General features: G+C 39.5%; 1 protein-coding gene across 1 annotated transcript in view; it reads right to left on the bottom strand.

Annotated features, from left to right (window-relative positions):
* The window catches only part of gfra4a (GDNF family receptor alpha 4a), a 182,119-nt gene that overhangs the window by 76,427 nt on the left and 84,162 nt on the right, over positions 1-21,530 (bottom strand). The gene's annotated exons all lie outside the window — the stretch shown is intronic.

Here is a 21,530-nt window from a genome sequence, read left to right on the forward strand (position 1 = left end):
GTCAAAAATCCATAATCATCTTATTATATATATATATTTTTTTTATTTATTTATTTATTCAGTTCATTTCCGACATGGTTGCAATCACAGAAATTCATTTTGACATTCAGAGCAAAATCACATCATTGGTTTTTTTTTTTGTCCTTTTGCATGCCGGAAAGGGCGACGGAAAAAAGCATTATGCTTATCCAGATCCGTCCCCTGATTTGAACACAGATAATTTTACATCAAACCTCGTTCCTTCCCTAGTCAAACATTCTCATCTTCTTCATAATTTCATCTTTTCATTAAAGTTTTTTGTCCTTTTTTATGTGACGTGTTCTCGTCTGCCGTCATTGTTCCTGTTGTTACTCCTCCTCACTGTCCAGTTGATGAGTTCCATGTCGTCGCTGTATAGTTTGGTGAAGAGTTGACTTGAGACCTGTATGCGTGTAGAAATATCCTCGGTGTTTTCTCCTTAAATGCTTTCAGATTTACGGATTGTTGTGTCTCTGCGTCAAGGCTATTCCAGAGATTCATGGCTCTATACACAGTACTGTGTTTGCCAACGTATTGCATTGTATATTGTAATCCAAAGTGTTCTGAGTGTGAATCTCTGCTCTTTCTCCTGGCTCTGTAAATAAGCTTTAGAAATACAGGAGCGTGACGCTGGACTTCAGCCAATCAGAGATCTTTCTACAAACAGGGTGATCCCATGAGCTATTTTAAGCATTACTATTGGCTGCTCGTCAAAACTCGATGCGCGTTCTGGATCTGAGAGTAGGTACAAATGGAATGAATAGCTTATTAAAAATGATCTCAGGTGGAAAGAACAGACCCTATTCATCTGCAGTGTGGACGGAGTGTGTCTGCTCTCATCGGCTGCTTGTGCTTGGGGAGCAGCTGTGACTCTGAGCCTCTTACTGTCCTCACAGCAGCGAGTGATATGTGCTTTCATGTCTCTAAAAGATCAGAAAACTCTCCAATAGTACAAGATAAATATACTACATTTGTTACTAGTCTCTATGGAGACAACAGTCGCAGAGAGATCACAGTGTGCACGTGCACGCAGAGTTTTGTTCAGGAGGGGAGGGGGGAGCGTGGAGCGCCTCACCATTCTACAAACCCCAGCTTTAAGTCCATGCCTCAGAGACTGCAAGCTGTTATAAAAGCCAGAGGTGGTGCGACAAAGTACTACTGGTGTGTTGTAGTGTTTTTTTTGTCTGTTTGTTTTTCATGATTCCATAATTCTTTCCTCAGAATTCAGTGATTCCATATTTTTTTCCCTCTGCTTGATCTAAGAAAGCAACTGTTATTGACTACCGCAATTTCTTTTCTTGATTTCTTTTAGTGTTTCTTAAAGCCAGAAAGTTGCCATTTTAAATGACTTCAGTTTTATGGCATGTCTGTGATCTACTGTTTTCTACAAATTTAAACAACTGAACAAACATTCTCCATGACTGGTGATTCCATCATTTTTGCTCAAGGTTGTCGTCATTCGGAAATAACGCTTTCCGCTGGAATGGAAACCCAGCTACTGATAGTACTACGTCAATAAGCTAGACCTCCATTGCTGTTCTCAGTTCCAGTTTCTTCCAATGATTTTCATGCTCTGTTTGATTCAGGTCAGGTGATCAACTTCACTCATCTACTTACAGAAAACCCCCTGGAGGCTTTTCCAGTTTTCCTCAGGTCAACCAGAAGCTCCTTGCAGTGACTCTAAAAGCAATTAGCTGAATATGAGCACAAAATGTCACCTCATAATTCATCCTGCTGCTTCTGTCAGCACTAAAAACCCACTGTCCTAATAAAGAATGCAGTTAGTTTGACCCAGCACAAGCTTATTCCTCTTCTTATGATCAATTAAAACTCATGAATGGAACTTGTTTGTCTCCAGTTTTTGCAGGCAGTGGAGGAACAAAAAGAGGGACTCTCTTGTTGTCGAGATCTGGCTTTTGTCTTTGATCTGTGAAATTATTTGGCGGTGCTTCATATAAATAAATACAAGACCTTACGATATCAGCCTGTTCCCTGAGTCAAAAGTTCCCCATTGCGGAACATAAATATATATAGGAGGAGCAGTAGTTGCACATAAGTGCTTATCTTTTTGACTGGAAAAACACTTTCTGTAATAATGAAAGTTAACTTTCTGAGAAACAAGGAGACCAAAGGTCTACAAAGCTTAACAAAATTATATCCCTGAGTGAAGTTTAAGCAATAGAAAGAAAATTTACCTCAGACTAGGCTGATTAAACATACATGAATATACTGTATATAAATATATAGTAACATTATCCGCTTCCAATGAAGGACTTGATAGTACAGAGTAGGAATCCTCCATCCTTGTGTGTCTACACTGTACGTGAGAACATACACGTTGCTACAGTATAACAGCCACATCATCACGCAAACCTCACTGATTTATGTCACATGCACACAAGTACTACAGCGGTGGGGTCACAAAAGGCAGGGAAAATAAATACTACATTTACTGCGTTTCTGAGTTTTGCAAAAAGGTTAATTTCTCGATCTTTCCAACATGAAGATGACTATTTCACCTGGGACACAGTGAAAGGGTACACGTACAAGTCACGTTTACAACATTGATCATGTTTTATGTTTTACAAATAAACCAAAACTGTGCAAATTTATTCAAAAAACAATTTACGAGTAGTTTTCTGAACATTTTTATTTCTTGTGGTAGAACTCATATGGGAAGCAGCCATTTAGGTTAGGATGCAATGCTGAGTTGTTAATTATGGGTTGGCCTCTGTAGGTAAATACACTATGGCTGTAACTGTGATCACATGGGTGCAAATTGTTATCTGTTCAAGCCAGAGAGGGATAATGCTTCTGAAGACAGTGATAATCACATTCTAGTGATTCCCAGGAAGCAATGGCATCAGCACCGGGTGGTATGTTCTCCTTAAACCGTCCCTGGAAATGCCATTCACTAATCAAGTGATTTGCAAGTATCTCTGAGGACCCGTGCTTGGCGGTGGCCTGACAAATAGGCAAGTTCTTCTTTACAGTAAAGACTCAAATAAACACCTGAACATGCTTAATCAAATAGACCAAGTACTGTTAATCAAACACAACGATTGCCTGTCACTTCCAGCCAGTGAAGACGGAAACATGATGCAGACAATGTCTTTTTCACAAAGCACTTACTTCTCATGATTAATGTTATCTGACTAAACCTCTAGTGGTCATACCCTATTGTTTTTTAGAGCTTCCAAATAAAGATCACTACAGGTACCACTAAACATGGCCTGGATGACCCATATAAGCAAGTTTGTGACTAAAGTATTAAGTAATCAATCAGATGGGCTTTGGGATAACCCTTTAGCTAGTCAATGAGCTTCTATTCTAAGGTTGTCCAAGCTAGGGTTCAGGGAATGTTGGAGTTTATCCCTTTCAATGAAGGTTAAAGCCTGCACATACAAGTTTTTCCAGCTCATACAAAACACACACACACACACACACACACACACACACATTACCAAAATAGAATATGCATGTATTTTGGAAGGACACCAGACGAAAGCTAATGACTACCAAACTACTTTAAATACATTTTATACACAGACACAAAAGACATTGAAAGAAACATTTATCAACTAACTTTAAGCAGCCTTGAGCAAGCAGCTGCAGAAACAGAATATTCAGCCGACACACTAGTAAAGAGAAGAATCGAAGGACTCAAACACTGATTTTTACAGATGCAAACGAACCAAGAAACAACTTCAACAGAAACAATTTCATCTTTACCAGGAGACATTCAGGAAAACAGTGAAACATGACACAAATTCAGAATATTTAAGGCAATTCAGTGTTCTGTAACTAAACAAATGTGATCAGTTTCACCTTGATGGCTTTTACAGGAAGGCTAAACCTAAATGTGATAAATGTGAACTGGGGGGCGACTCCATTGACCGTAGCCTGCAGGCTTTTACTGAAAGCAGGAACGAAACTGGCATTACTGTTCCTGAAATAGGCAGAATCAAACTGCTCCATTTAGAATGCACCGAAGGTCAATATCAACAATCCCTCTCCTGTTTAGAATCCTTTTCCAATACGGACTCATGAATATAGGCGACGTAACGCTCCTTTCTCTCTGACACAAAGCAAAATCGACCCTGAGCCATCGACTCCGACTGGTCCCAAATCGAAGCAGAAGACAGACTTGCGCTCCTGCCAAAGCAATTAAAACCTTGGCCAGGCCTTCAATGGTCTGCCTTTAAGGCAGTGATACAAACACCTCAGGAAGAAAGAGTTCTGTACAAAAATGCAGATGGATTAGGTACCCAAATCACCAGCTTGCGATATTACTCTGGGAGCTCTCCAAAGATGCGCTGTTGTTCACTTTGGTTTACAAGTATGAACTGAGGAACCATGCTGTGTGCTATGTTCAGACAAAAACCCACAACATCTGTCAGATGAGGTCTCCTGAGATGCAGCTCTGAGCACCAGTATCAATCTACTGACATACGGCAAGATTGTCAGAGTGCTTCAATCACCTGGTGTTGCAGAAATAGCTAAGACAACCATGAACAGTGAGCTCCTGTGCAAGTTTTCATTGTTTATTGATCTGTATTGTTCTTGTGAGAGGGACTGGTGGGGAGACGAGGCACATTAATCAAGCTGACACACGAAGAGACACTTAGTGCTGACGCGGCAGCATCGGCATGCCACAATTAACACATTTTCTTCTTCTCTCCCAGTAGCCTCCAATTTTGTGATGTGCATTTTACAAAGACTTGAATTGTGGACAAATGCTTTGACATAAAATACAAGATATGCAACAATTAATTAAGCACTTAGGGATTAGGAAATTGTCCATGGGAGTGAATGTGTTGTCGATAGGAGAAAGCATGGGGCCTTTAAACACGTGTGCAGTGAGATCTGTTCAGCCACATCGAAAGGTGCAAGTGCTTTGGGACATCCAGTGTTTCCTACATTTCCAGGCTATATTTTACATTCAATAAAGGCAACAATCAGGTGAGATATAATCACATTTACAACTCTGCCTTTGAGTCTATGCCTCAGCATGCATGGCTGAAATGACCAAACCACATCCAAAATGTACCCATCTTGGACATTCTGTGATGTGATTCAGTTAGCAAACTTTTGGCAATAAGAACAAAGGTGACTGCTTCTACCATTAATATCACTAAAACTGCCCATCAACGGTGCTGCTAACTCATGCTATGCTGCCTAGGTAGTTGATTCCTCTTGTAATTAAATCATGTTGCTGAGAGGAACCAACTCAACCTTTAGTTCCAGCTGGGGACAGATACTATTTAACAGTGTAGGTACACAAAATAGGTAGGTGTGAACTGTTTCAGTGGGGATGTCACCAAACAGAATGTTTCAGTCTGAGTCTTCGTACAACTGACCCAATTTAAGATTCATGCAGCAATGATGGTAACTGACTTCATTGAAGACAAGCTGTAAGTGAAACCTGTTAATTTAATACTCTTAACTTGTCCTTTAATTCTCTCTCTCTCTCTCTAGATTAATGAATAATTATTTCAAAGTAAAATGAAAAGCAGAGCATTCAGCTATCAGGCTACCTGTATATTGGACTAGATAATTATAAGCCTTTCTCAGTCATGCTGCACTAGGTTTAGGCTGTCGGGGAACCTTATCTTGTGCTGTTGGTTACAGCAGTTGTTCTCTCTCATCCATCTCTTTTCTTTTTTTCTGTTGTTGTCCTGGATTTGGAGCTGGCGGTTCCTAATCCAACCAGCTGGTTATACTATGATGTTCTCTCCCATGTTCTGTTCTCTCCTTTCTTTTCTCCAACTCCCACCAGTCAGGGCATAGAGTCGCCAACTCTAGATTTGATTCTGCTTGAGGTTTTCTTTCTGTTCAAAAGGAAGTAAACCTTTCCAAAGTCGTCACACGCTGAACCTCATTGTCTATAAAAAAAAAAAACCAACCCATACATTTTGGTACATATTTATGTTTGTATAGCTTTTCTCAATGTTTTCTTTGAAATGAAAATCATTTATTACTCCGGACAACACAAGGATGTATGTTGGCGCTACTTTTAATGTGTTTTGGGTTTTTATTGCTACTTCTGCATCTGAGCATCCACAGCCTGCAGTCAGCTGAATTATTTACACACAAGACCTGCCGCTAACCTCGCTCTGCATGACAGAAGGATGTCACCTGTGGTTTTTCAGCATTTTTTTCAAGGATGAAAATGCCAGAAATGTCGGCGACAATGAACCTGAGGCCCATATAAAATACAACAAAGTCTGACTTCTAGAGGAAGTCAGATTGCATTGACAAATCCTTCCTGAGCAGCGCTTACTTAGCTCTCATAACTGCTTCACAAAGACTTTGATAGAGCTTGAAATTAAAGTTCAAAACAGGTCAACTTTAAATGGAATAACACATTGTGGGGTTTGTACTCATTACTATAAAAATTCTATAGGCCAACATACTAAAGGGGCTGGGTGTAAAGCTTTTAGGCCAAATGTGGTTAACTGGCAGCTAATTGACATTCACTGCAGTACAGAAAATAAGAGAGTTGAAAAAATCAATAAAAATCTGTTGAACTGGAGGACACGTTTAGCTGTGCATGTGACAAAAGGCTATTGAAATTGTCCTTATACTTTCTGTAGCTAAAAAAAGCAGTAAGGCTGAAGTCATTGCATGTTGAATACCTGCAGGTATCAGGGTCTCCTGTAAAAAAATTAAATAAAACAGTTCCTAACTTGAATGAATAAATAATGAGCCTAAGTGGTCGCCTAGTGAATGCTTTAGCAAAGAAAAATTAGCTCAGTTATAATTAATTTGAGATTGAAAGGTAAATAACGGATGGAGGGGAAGTAGACTAACATTACCTGAAGGCTGTGAGGATCTTCACTGAGAATTGGCCACAAGAATGGTGAACCATAGCAGGATAATTAGCAATGGAATATTCACAGTAAAAGGAATGGAGTTTTGTGCAGCGCTAATTATGTTTATCTTGTTAGTATAATTACTTTTAATACCTTTCTTACACATCATCAGGATCGTGTTTCTTAATGTAGCAGCAGATTGAGCCGTCTCTGTTTGTAAGAGAAAAATCATGACAGAGAATGGGCATCCCACCCTTTTTACAGCATGGCAGGGGCTGTGCAGAGATGCCACAAAGCAGAACCAAAATAGGCTGTTTTGTTCTTATTGATGTCCCATCAAGTCTTCCTGTTCTTTTTTTTTTGCATTTGTTAGCAATATGACAAAAAGACAATTGTCGTAGCTTATGCATTATTATCCACTGAGTCCTAAATCTAACAGCAAATCCAAAGAATGAAAAAGATGAGAGCAAATCTTACCCTCCAGAAATACACAGGCACGAAGCATCGGAAGGCACAGTAGAGGTTTTTTGTTGTGGTGCCAGATGCAAAAACAGTGCCTCTAACCTGAGATGGTGAGAGTAGAATACGTGCTAAACGCTCTTTAGTTAGGAAGCATTTAAATGTGACGAACAGTGCTCTCACTGTACATGATGAATTTCCTTTTACCACAATTGATAACACAGTAAATGAATGAGGTTTTAGTACGAGATTCTTTCATCCATTCACCTTTTACAGACACTATATGCAATAGATGCATGGCTACACAACTGACGTAGGGTTGTAGTATCCCACTCTTGATCTTCAAAACAATATCAATAAATCACTTTTTCAGCTTCTTAATTGTGTTTATTGTTAAATCAAAGCTACCACTTGCAACACACACACACACACAAACACACGCACACACACGCCCATTGTGAGTTATAGACTTATTCACGTTTTTTTGAAAGTTTTCAGGACCAACCTAATTGTTAAAAATAGCTCTATCATGACTTTGACAAGGGAGACCTAACCATAACCCTAGCCAAGGAGTAATTACAGACATTAATGAGGATTAACTATGCCTTTTTGGGAAGATTGAAGGAAATTGAATCAATAAGTCAAGTTGGAGAGTTTGTGCTCAAACCTTTTGCCACTTAAAAAGTCCAAGAGAAGTTGAAAACATTCTGTACATTCAAGATTTTAGTCATGTTTTATTAAAAACCTTTTCACTTTGATACGCTTCGGTTTGAAAGACAAAAAGCTATGAAGAAATCAAAGTTATTACTGTTACTCAAAGATTGGCATGCTAAAGTCAAGGCACACAGACCAAATCCAACCCACCAGAATGATCATCTCTATGATTTTGCTTGACGTAAAAATAAAGAAAACAATCAGTATGTGAATCACTGCATAAGTTAGGTCCAGGTATCGTCTTTCCTCCAAATTTATACATTTAATTAAGAACCGTGATATGTGTGGAGGATCATTTTGAATAAAAGATTCGAATTCTCAGAAATAACCTTGCAATATTTGTAAAAAAAAAAAAAAAAAGGAATTTTGAGGTCAAGACCCTATAGGTACTGATTTATTTAACCAATTGCTTGCATGGTGCAATAATGCTGAAATTGTGACAACGTTTACCTTAGAAAATCTATATTTTCGCACCTAAAATCAAAGTACATCATATATGATCCAACATGACTTTGACTCCCTGATCTAAGAGCTTTCCTGATACCTCAGGTGTATTTGAGTTTAGACAAGAAACCAAATCAGAAGGGCTCCCTTGTCTCCAAATGAGGTGTGAGGACATTGTTTGTTAAATGTGATGCACAGCCTTCAAGAGGAGTCTGGAGGAACGTCCAGGACAGTGAGGACCTTTTTCCCCAGTTTCAAAGCTGTTCTTGCAAATCTTGAAGGTTTAGTTGGACTCTATCCTGCTGCGTCATAAAACCATTCCCATAAAGACACCAACCAGCAGGTGGATCACACCTCTGAAGAATGAAGAGGTGCTTTTCTTTCTCTGCAGGAGTCCAACAAAAGCAGCAGAGTGCACACTGATCTTAGTTTGCGTTAAATTCTCATTAAAAGGAGTCCATGCAGATACTCTCAGTTTATCCCTTTCTCTCTGGCAAGAAGCACAAATCTTAAAGTTGGACTCATCAATATGTGGGACTTTTTCTCCATTATCGACTGTGAAATGAGGATACGTCTTTGTTTACCCTCCTTCTTACTGCTTGGAGACAGCTTGTCCTCTGAGACTGCTCCTCAATCGCTGACCTTAGAAGGCAACTTTTCTGATACGCATCTTGTGTTCTTTATTTAGCAAGTTTTGCAATTCTGTGATAAGTTGTTTTTCTAACTCTCTGTGAACAAAGCCTGATGTATTGATCCTCTCGTGGTGTGGTCACTTTTGGTCTGTCAGTTCGTGCCTAGCATATAACACATCCTTCGGTGGCCTTTACCTTGCGCATAATTTGACATTCGGGAAGTCTTTTGTGTACCTCTGTCTTTATCCGATGTTTTTTTTTGGAAACATTAAAATGCTAAATGTTATAGATTTTTCAGCACTTTTATTACAACTGAAGTAGTCCCAAAGTGCTTTACAATATCAGCCCCATTCACCCATTCTCAGTCACAATTTTTCACTAAATGATTAACAAAGTTACCAAGCAAGGCACCAATATACCATTGGGAACAACTTATAGGATTCATGGGTGGTTTCACTAAATGTTTAGGGGTATTAAAGCGTGTGCAAATGTCACTTCAAGCACTATCAAGGGGTACAAACTCCAGGGAATCAGGACTGCGTGTCTTCTGCGCATCACAATGTGCCCACAATCCATTTAGTGTGTTTCCCTATAATGAATATGTAAAGTAGGCAGATCCCATAAGGGGCACAAAAAGTGGGAGGGGGAAATGCAAATAAATTAATGTAGGGGATGCACTGCAATTCATTAAACCAGGAAATGTTTGCGACAACCCACATTCAGGTGCAAACTCACACAGAGATTATGGCTACATTGAATGTTGACATAATCGCCATGTTATGAAAGCACAAATACAGCCTAAACCTATTTTAGAGTGACTAAAACATCTTAAAGAGGAAGGCTACAGGGTATTGGGTGGGTAAATCGTAAATTTTATGTAACACCCACCACCAATTGTACACTTGACGTACATCTTGTGACATTTTCTTATTGCAATAACTTGTCACCTATTCATCGTCCTTCCTTAAGTGTTCATGGCTATACTGAATTATGTTTTTGCTTTCTATTCACAGTTCAAGAACAAATGCAGTATGTATGTTTTAGCATACAGATGTAAAGTAGAAATGTTCCTTACATCACAATATACATATATACTTTTTTTCTTCTTAGGTTGACACCACATGAAGTGGAACATTTTTTGCAAAAAAAAAAAAGAAGCATGTTTACTTTGCATAAAATTCATGTAATAAAATTATTTTTTTTCTTGCAATTCAACAAATTGTTCGGGTATTAAAAAGTTGTTTTATTTTCTGTTTTATATTAAAAATTCAGCTGTAACCAAGAATATGTTTTGTTCAATTACTGGTTCTTCGATGCCCGAGATTGGCCTCATACATGCTGGTTTTCTAAATATCATGTTTAACGCTGTGTAAGCAACGATTGGCTTGTAAAAGCTGCAGCACAATCAGGTAATCAATACTTTTTATCTGACAAATGCTGAGAAGCCATCAGGCCTTCTGATGGTTGCCTCATCTTGATTTTAACACCTGCTGACCTTGTCCTCTTCAGTCATATCTCTGAACTACTACTTTACAAAGTGTGTAAAACAACAGAAAAGGCAACATTTGGTTTGTTGAGGATAGGCATCCCGTTATTTTATGCATAGTTCTGTTGTAAAAAATCCATACCCTACCTCTCTTTTGTTCTTTATAATAAAATATAAGTACATTCAAGGGTAAAAACATCACAACAATAAATGAAAAAGCTTCAAACTGACTTTGAAGAGAAATATTTGATTAGACCTTGGCTTGAGAAAATCTTCAACCTTTCAGTCACCCATCGTCTCCCGATCCATCGGACATCAGCTCAGCTCAGCATGGTGGAAAGAAACGTCCGCATCACTGTGAGTATTTGTTGAGGTCAGCACTTTGTTTTTGGGTTGCAAGCAGAAAAGTTTTTTGCTCCAGAGAAACTCTTTGGGAGGCTTTTCCCATGGGCTTCCCACAGCAAGTTTGCAGAGTCCTCGTGAATAATGCAAGCTCATTAAGGCCTATGCGTTATTGCAGCTTTTCTCAGAATACTAATCATTCTGACACTAAACTGTCAGAAGCTTGTGGGGTGTGGGTTATATCCCTCAGTTCTTGATCAAGGGTGCAACACCTGTTGACGAAAACTAATATTTAAAACTATTGATAATATGTGCAATAAGTCTCCATTTGTAGTTTTAACCGTGAAGGAGCTGGAATCTCGAAATAAGTCTCAAGTCTCTTCTGGCAACAATAAAAACTACAGCAATAAACCTGTAGTCAGCTTGTAATGGAAAATGATTGCTGTCTTGATTCAATGTTTGATTGAGGACTTGCAGCATGGATTATTAGCCAATTTATATCTTAACCATCACATTAATGCTCCCTCCCTACAAAGCGCAGATGACTGACCTATCCTATCAAGTCGAGTCGCATGTTCCCGGCTAATGTAGAGCAGAGGTTTTAAACCTTCTTCTTCTCACCACAGAACAGTTTTAAGGTATTGCGCCAAACATCCAGTGAGGGATTGATGTATCTGTGGGTTTGTGTAGATGTTAAGACCAAAAAAGAAGAGCATGATGTGATGTAAGATAATATGGTTTAAGCACTCTGGGGCGGATTCACTAAAGGTTTAAGGGTATTAAAATGTGTGCAAACGTCACTAACAAAGGGTACAAACCCCAGGGAATCAGGAGTGCGTGGCTGCTGCACGTCAAAATCCCCCCTAATCAATTGAGCGCGTTTCCCTCTAATGAATATGCAGATTTCACAAGGGGAGCAAAAAAATGGTAGGAGGAAATGCAAATAAATTAATGCAGTGGGCGCAATGCAATTCATTAAATCTATTAGAAAGGTTAAAAACCTGGATGGGAATCTCTGGAAAGGCTCTTGAGTAGTTCAGATCCTACCTTGAGGACCGAACTTACTATGTCGCGATGGGAAACCGTGTCTCACACCAAATAGCATTGACCTTTGGGGTTCAGCAGGGGTCGATTTTCGGGCCCCTCTTGTTCAGTTTATACATGCTTCCATTAGGTTTTTTTTATATGCAGCAACAACGTGTCCTATTACAATTACGCAGACGATACTCAGATCTACATGTCACTGACGGCGGGTGAACATGTGCCTGTAGATACCAAACAAGCTGTTAGACAGCTGCAGTACATCTAAAATGCTGCGGCTCGAGTCCTGACCAGAACCAGGAAATACAAACATATTAGCCCAGTGTTCCGTTCTCTACACTGTCTTCCTGTCGCTCAGAAAATAGACTTTAAAATAGCTCCGCTTGTGTACAAGTCTCTTTATGGTCGGGCACCAAAGTATATAGCTGACATGTTACAGCCATATGAACCATCTCGGGCCTTGAGAACCGCAGAGATGAGCTGCAGTAAATGTTGACACAAAACACAACGGAGATGGAAAAAAAAGACTCCAGTTAACATTTTTGGTATAATAAAACAATTTTAATATTTTCAATATTACCAGCCACAATATTCACAAATGAGTGTGCGTGACTACTCAGGAGCTCAGACCTGCTTGATGATGCTCAATAGATCATCTTCAAATTGACAGAATCTGTTGCTGCATTATCTCAGATCAATGGCATCAACAGATCAATAGTACGGTTTCTGTCCAAATCCACCTGTTTTTAGAGGTGTCCCGGATTTTAGCGGACTGCATCCAAAATCATCGATATAAGCGTTAGCGATTTCCCCACAGCAGGTGAGGAAACTACGCCACCAAAGGAATTAGGGACGCACCTGGTTTACCGCGCTTTATTTCAGATCTTAGGGAATCCGCCCCCAGTGTTCTGAGTTGTGCAGTTTGTGGCTAATATGACAGAAAGTTGACTTCAAATTAAAACGCTGCCAAAAGACTTTCAATTTATTAACTTTCCAAGAGCCTAATACCAACCATTTAACAATCTGCTAATGTTTCACAGCTCAACCACTTTAAAGACTTATAGACTCATAAACGTAGCTCTACGGGTGAAAACTAAAGTACCCAGAATAAAAATCCCCCACATTTGGGGAGAACACGTCTTGAGCTATGGTAAATTTGAATGCTGCTCTTCTTCTACATGAACAAACATTGCAATGCCAAACCACACGAGCAATTAGAAACCAAAAATGGTAAATAAAAAATATAAAATACCGCAGTTAGCAATGGTAAACTTAGTTGATTTGAAATGTAACATTTTTGGGTTTAACCTGTAGTTGTTGATTGTGGAATAAGAGATTTAAAAGAAAGCAAGAAAAAAATTAAGCAATGTTTGAAATGAGTGCAATAATAAAAAAGTAATTACTGCCGTAGAATCAGAGGAATCCTGGTTGTTTTTGAGTCGCAGGAATCATTAGCAATGATCAGCACGTCCTTGATACCGTTGTGCCTTTCTGATACAATTCAGGACAAGCCCTTATCCGCAAGCACAAACACTCCTGCTCTGTAAACATGTTTACAAACTCATGATCTCTGATAAAATATGCTCTCCAAATTTCATCACAACCGGTAAACAGGTTGTTTTTTTCTTTTCTAGACACTCTTGCCTTCCCTTTTCAACATAAGCACGGCCCAGTCACAGCAAGTAAAGATTTACACATCAGCGGCCCGCTCGCTATCACCCATTGCTTCCCTGCAAGCACGGCTCTGGTATCATATATCAACAGATGTCAGATTGTGTCGGCATCACAGTTAGGGGAGCAGGAAATCATTTGGTGCTCTCCTGAAAACTGGGAGTGCTGCACTTGACCCTGTCTATTCCAATTACAGCCTCCCTGCAGCCACTATTATGCACTGTGTCTATTGTCATTGGCTTCATGAGACATTGTAAACCTGCAGCTGCTCTGCTGGGTACGAGGAGGTGTGGGATACATGCGGTCACGTCCAAAATCAATGTATATGCACTTCTCATAATGCAAAAAACAAAAGTTTCCTTGATATGTTGGAACTACAAAAATGTCCAAAGTAAGTAAGCTCCACATTGTCATGGTGCCAGCCTCCATCCTTGTTTGCAGTCGGCTGTTTGACTTTTTCCTTTATTTTTGGTGTCTGAGTGACAGGTGATCTGGTGTGGATGAGAGCATGTGTTTTTCCCCATCTACCCACACCTGTCTGTGCGTGTCTCCCCGTTGGTTTATGTCTCATACCTATGTCACTCACATTTGTGTTGACCTCCACAAGTGAGTTTAAAGTGCTAATTGTTGCATATGCAGCTTTCTAATTGCCGCTGATTCCAACTAGTAAACATTACATATACCACTAATAGACTTTCAGTTGAGCTGTCTTTGTCATTTGTCTCCCTGTTTGTTCATGTCTCAAGGTCCGTTTTTAATCTGTGTTCTTCTTCCTGTTCGTCACTGCTTGTTTCCATGTGTGCAGTTCAGTCTCTTGTCTGTTTCCTGCGTGTGTGGCTCTGTATAGTGTGTGTATGTCAGCATACAGTAGGTGTTTGCATGGATGCTTAGAGTACGTTAGTGCGACTAAGTGTGCTTGAGTTGGTTTTCTGGGACACACAGGGGGGTGCTTACCGTGCGTTTCGCAGTTGGATGTTTTGTTTTGAGGTTTGTGGGTGTGAGTGGGCAGCTCATTGTGTATGTGTGTGTTCTTGTGTGTGTGGGGGTTGGATGTCGGAGGAGGGCAGAGAGTCTCCTGTACATTTTGGCTGAGTTCACGTGAGGCTTGTTCTTTTCGTGGGACTGTACAGCCGGGTACTGGATTCTTGTTTGTTTTGATTAGGCTTAGTATTTATTGCAGCAAGTGAGGCTTTTTGTTACACCACAGTTTGTCAGTCAGTCTTCATTTCCTCTGTAAAGTTCAGTCTTATTTTGGTCAGTCAACTACGTTTTTGTTTTTGCCGCCTTCCATTGGAGAAGCCTGTTGGTGCGCTCTGAAGCTTTCCCACTCGACTCTTCAAGAGGCCACTGTCTGCATGGACTTGGATTTCCCTGGGGAGGACTGTTGCTCTTTTTAAAGGCAAGCCTAGATTTAAATAAAGACTGTATTAACAGTTTCTTATTGCCTGTTCTGCCTTGTCGTCACACATATCTAGAAAGTCATGGATCTGAACCCATTGTCAGGGCCAAAATTGTTAGTTAATGTTTATTAACATATTTACTCATAGACCTTATTCTTTTTAAGGCTTTAAGTTGAGACTTTTCATTTCTGCTGTCTCATGTTTTCTGCTCTCTTCTCGAGGTCAGCTTCCCAAAACACATCTTATCCCTCAGACATGGAGGCATCACACAGTCACATGCCTACACACACTCACATAGTCACACATACACACCCAATACACATCCATTCATACACACAAACATCATACACGCACACACCTCCAACACTCACGACAATCAGGAGATACCAGAGAACTGGTTGTTTTGACCTAAAGAAGAAACTGTCTCTATTCACCCTCTTCAATCACCTCCACCCTGTCCTCTTTATCTCCTGGGGGGAGGAGGGAGGGGGACTGAGGGGGAATATGCGTGATGAGTTAGAACTGTGCCACTCGATCATCGGACGTCCGCCCGGGCGGTCACTAATTTTGTCCATCTTTGTACTCTTTTTTACTTAGTTTTATAATAAACCTTTTTTATAAAATCATCAATGCCTCGCCTGGACTCCATCATTCAATCAGAGCAATAAATCATGTCTCCAAATGAGGTCAACCGCAAATTTGCCGTGACAACATGTTGCATTCTACAGTTTCAAACAACACTGTTCAGTAGGGATGTAACGATTCACTCAACTCCCGATACGATTCTATTCACGATATTGGGTTCACAATACGATTCTCTCACGATTTATTTTACAAAAGGGGACTGTAGACAGATGATGACTGAAAAATATTCCTTTTTTTTTTTGGGGAAAATACTGTACTATTTTCTTTTTATTTTTCATTGTCAAAAGCATCCCTTGATAAACTATTCAAAACAATGCAATTTAACTAAAAATAAATCGAATGAAATAAATAAAGGAATAATACAAATGAAGAAGAAGCTTATTATTTAAATTCTGGTTCTATAGTAAACAATGCAAAACTGCATAATAGTTCTTTTCTTTTTAAAAGTGCAACTGAAAATGTATTTTGTGCCTTAACAATTGGACTTTAAAAAAAAAACAACCCAGTCATTTCACTGATTTACGACAGATATTTGTTTGAACCAGCAGAGGGCGCTGGTAACCCTGTGGTCGGTTGGCATGCAGATATCTTGCAGTGAAGAGATGCTATGCTAGCAGACAGAGCTAATAGAAAAACGTGACTTTTACAGATATTCACGTAATATTACAGATATTCTTTCGGTGCTAAAGGGGTAAGGAATCATTTATGAATATGTTTAAGAGTAGAAGGTGGCCAGAAAGAAAGTATTAGCAGATTTTGCCCGCCGCCAATACTTCTGGATAGCGCCCTCTGCTGTTTAAAAAAAGTACTGCGATTCAATTTTCACAGCATCGACGTGAACCTTGATACCTATGAATCGATTTTTAACTGCCTTACGATTAATCGTTACATCCCTACTGTTCAGGTTGGTTTGTAAGATAATGTTATAAAGGTCTTGATCATACTTCCAGAGTGATTAAGGTCATTTGAAATACGAAAGTACTATATATTATAATATTGGAATATTGTAGGCTAGTGTAGATATAGACAAATCTCTTTAAGGTATTTCAGTCAAAATCGAATTGAATGTGACAAGCAACCCATCACATGAATGAACTTCATGCATGCCTTCCAGCTGAACAAGGAAGACACTTTAAAACAGGCGAGTCTATGCTACCATGGGAACCATCAGATGTATTTAACCTAATAGGAGCAGTTGGAGTTACGTGAATCGAGCACTTCCTTGAGGTCATACCTATGTCACTCACATTTGTGTTGACCTCCACAAGTGAGTTTAAAGTGCTTATTGTTGCATATGCAGCTTTCAAATTGCCGATGATTCCAACTAGTAAACAATACATATACCACTAATAGACTTTCAGTTGAGCTGTCTTTGTCATTTGGGTTAAAGCTGGTATCCAAAGTTTCTGAGAGGATGTCTTGATCCCCCGCCCTCAACAGCTCCACTTCCTCCCACTGCCTCTGCAATCTACCAGAAGCCACGCCTCTACTTTTCTGCACGCGCATTGCAAAACATAACAAGGTTGCATCAGGTCACAGCGATATAGGTCTATGGGTCAGGTAAGAGCCAAAATCATATTTACCTGTTTGCTGTTGTGATGCACGGCTTTGTTTCTGTGCACAGTTCCACATTCACATTGACTAACAGTCTCAAAAACAGGAAGTCGAAGCCTAATGGCTGGGCGCAGTCGGCGATCGTTTCCATTTGTATAGCGGACTAAAGGATGAAGGAGGGACTTATATACATTAAAGGGCCCATGTTACGCTAAATTTACTTTTCTGTGCTTTAAACATGATAAAAGTGCTACTTGGGCTTCATACACATGCCCAAAGTGTTTTTTTTCATTGATTCCCTCAATTGTTAGTTAGAGGGTGATTTGCTCCTTTCTTACTGCAGGGTGAGCCCAAACACCTCGCTCCAATTTGATGACGCGTTCCCACTTTGATGACGAATTTGACGCGGCACTGAGCTGGAGAAGCCACGCCTCCAGGAAGCTCTCTGCCGTGATTGACATGTAAACAGACACGCCCACAAAGGTGAGCATTTCAGTCCGTCGCGCAGTGCTATGTATGTATTATCTACAGTCTATGTATGTTTAATTTAAATGGAGGACTGGATGGTGATGTAGTGGTTTGCACATATGCCTCACAGCTAGAAGGTTGCTGTGGCCATGCTGTGTGGACTAATTTCATCTTACTGTTGATTTGTTGTTGTTAGCAATCCTCCTACAATCCACAAACATGAATGTCAGCATGGGTCAAGTAGCTGACATTTTCACAATAAGAGAGAAAAAGGTGGTGTGAATGGTTGTATCCTGTGTGATTTAGAGATCACCAGCAGAGCCCAGTGACCCTGCAAAAAAAGCTAGTGTTTACCTCTGCTCTAAAAGATAGTTTCTGTGTCTAAAAGAGTTCAGAAAGTTGGTATGTTGCACAAAAACTTCTCAAAATAAAAGCAAGCGTGGAAATTAAATAAATCATAGTTTAAGAACATTTTCCACAGTCCTTCATCAACTATTGCTCAACCTGCTGATATACTGATACATTGTGAATGGTAACACCTGAACAAAACTAAACCCCTACAATTTTCCTGCAGCCTAAAGACAATGGTGCTAGTTCAACTGGTCAAATTGTTTCTTTTATTTCAGTAGCATATGTTACCTGAGTGGGAAACATGGTCTGGCCATGGAGAATACATTTTAATTAATGCGTACAGAGAGGCTGAAAAAGGTCATCGCCTGCCCTCATCTCACCACGTGTCTTTCAGCCTCTTTTAGAAGGTGAAAACATTCATTCCGCTCTGGCGAACTCACACATTTTTACATAAACATTTGTGATTCACTGGCATACGATTAATTGGCCCCTCAGCAAATACAACTATAGCATTTATTTAACTAACTGATGATTAACATGAAAGACAACGTATGGGCTGACGACACCTTACTAATCTCAACTTGCCCAGGGGGAAGATTTGTTCTTTTGCGCTTGTGGGATTTCAAAAGTATCAAAGGACATTTTAATTAGGTTCAAGCTTTATCTGTTTAATCCTTTCAATTTTTTCCTGATCTGAGATTGTCAGAAAGCCCTAATATTCACCACATTTGTGACGTGCCATATGAAAATCAGGAACAAGTCAGCATGAGAGAAACATGGAAAAAGAACAAAAAAAACTTTTTTTGCAAAATATGCTAGTGAAAGTTATGAAAAAAGCACTCCATGCTTCAAATAACTGTATTGAAGGTTTTAAAATGTTTTTGAAAAGGGCTCATTTTAGAGCAGAGCAGCTTTGTTGTTAGGGGCTATGGAATCCCACAAATGATCAACATATACCGATTGTCTTTGACTATGCACACACTCTTGTTATTGTTTCCTGCCAAAAAACTGTACATTGAAGTAAAACACACGGCTACTTAAAGCTGATATCCGGAGTTTCTGAAAAATCTATGTTTATGTATGATTCTTTTGAAATACGAAAAAATACCTAACTAGTCTTTTACTATGGTCTACTGGCGGTAGTCCTATAGACCCCTATACAAATGGAAACGATTGCCAAGTGCTCCCAGCCAATAGGCTTCGACTTCCTGTTTTTGAGACTGTCAATCAAAGTGAATGCGGAACTGTGCACAGAAACAAGGCCGCGTGTCACAACAGCAAAGAGGTAAATATGATTTTGGCGCTTACCTGACCCATAGACCTGTATCAATGTGACCCGATGTGACCTTGTTATGTTCCGTGATGCGTGTGCAGAAAAGTAGAGGCATGGCTCATGTTAGATAGCAGAGGCAATGTGAGGAATTGAGGCTGTTTAGGGGGGGACATCGAGATGTTTCTCAGAAACTCCGGATATCAGCTTTAAGCATCTATCCTGATTATGAGTGCGACTTTGGCAATGGCTATAGACTACACGACTGTGATAGGATTTGTACTGTTTGCCATGGATGAGCAAGTGTTGAGCTGGTTACTGAAAAATAGTGACTACTGTTACGGTTACTTCACTAAAAAGTTACTCTACAGATGAGCTACTTTACTGATTACTTTGAAGTTGCTGATAGAGCCTCATAGATCAAAGATCATTTGATCAAAAACAGATGTAAAAGGTTGAAATTGCCCCTCAAAAGTTGGTTTTGATCTCCACTCCAAAACAGTCCGTTTACACATTGTCACGGCAAGACATCACAGAAAGAATGAAGTAAAAACGCTTCAATGCATCCGTCTACGGGACTCCACGTCTCACAATGTAATGTGCAAACCTTTTCAGAAAAAGTCACAACACTGTTTATGGTGGACGTGAAAACAAACTTTTGAGTGGTAATTTCAACCATTTACATCTTTTTTTTCCCAAGCAAATGATCTCTGATATCGAGGTACTGTGAAAGTTAACTTTTGAGTTACATTAAAACAACCTTTCCAATGCTCCTAATTCCTTTATAGCCTTCATTTACCTACTGTTACTGTATGGAGAATAATACAGTAATATAGTTCAAAACTGTACAGATTCTACAATGTCATTTAACAGATGCTTTTATCCAAAGCAACGTACAACACAGGGTTAGGGTTCAAATCCAAAGTGACCCTCCGATTACAAGCCCCACTTGCTCAACCATTACATCACCACTGCCACTAAATCATGACCTCATCCAAATACAACTTGAGATCTGAAAAAGCACATCTTTGGCACTCGTTCTTCCGATCAAAGTCAGTTTGGCCCTGAAATGAGCGGCGTTTGAATGACGGATTGAAATCTCATCCAAGCAGAGCAGTGATGGCTCAATCTGCAGCAAGATTCGAAGCTATTAGCCTCATCAAAATGATTGGTGTGTCGGGAGTTAAAGTAAAAGACAGAACTGATTTCAGGATGTATTTGATGCAGCTGACATAAAAAGAGAGGAACTGTGGATAAACCCAACATTTATCACAAAAGTCTGGACAGTTTGATTGGATTTATGCTCTTTCAAATGCATTACCCCCCATCTGGTAGGCAGAGAGATCTTTCCATGTGCGTTTGTCATAAAATATGCAGTCTTAGTTCAAATCTGGTTGAGCTCCACAGTTCTATCCTGTGTGAGTTATAGTAATGTGACTTTGGTCACTTCATCATCTTCCATGCAGTGTAATCCTTCAGTGTCAGATGAATCTCAAGAGCAAAGGAATATCAAACAGAAGACAGCTAAACTCAAACAGACTCTGAAACCACACAGAGTTTTTTAACTTGCATGGATCATACAGCAAACATCCACAGGGGAACAGCGAGCAGATGTATGTGCTTAGTTTACAGAGGACGGCACAAAATAAAGTACAAACGCTTACAATCAGTAATAAATAGGACGCCAAGCTTCTAACTGGAGCTTACTGCTGGAACTTCCCGGTCGGATAAAAAAGATGTCCTAGATTAAATGTCTTTCTGTTTTTTTTAGAAAATATGCATTCAGACCAGGGTTTAAAACAGTTTTCCAACGTTCTCATTACCATACCAATCATTCAGTGGAGGAGAGATTTATCAAACTGATAGCAATAGTTAAACTGATAGTTTGTTGGAATAAATCGGATGATTTGATGGAATTTAAATAAAGTTAACTATTCAACAATTACTTATCGGAAGGAAACCGGTACAGCAAACCGTATTGTGGATGAGATCCTTCAAACGCCGACACGTTAGTGAAAGGAAAAGGTAAATAGACAGGAAACAGACGTAGACAGACACAACTCACACATGAACGTATTATTATCTAATGTGTGCTATAAGTCAGTTTAAAGTGTTTGACATTTTGAGAACCTGAAAATGGGGCTGAAAATGCAAATTAGCTGCTCGCTAACCCTGGTGTGATTGAAAAAACATTAAGATAAACTAAACTATTTAAAAAGT

This window comes from Gouania willdenowi, chromosome 22, assembly GCF_900634775.1.
Source record: "Gouania willdenowi chromosome 22, fGouWil2.1, whole genome shotgun sequence".
Taxonomy (NCBI): domain Eukaryota; kingdom Metazoa; phylum Chordata; class Actinopteri; order Blenniiformes; family Gobiesocidae; genus Gouania; species Gouania willdenowi.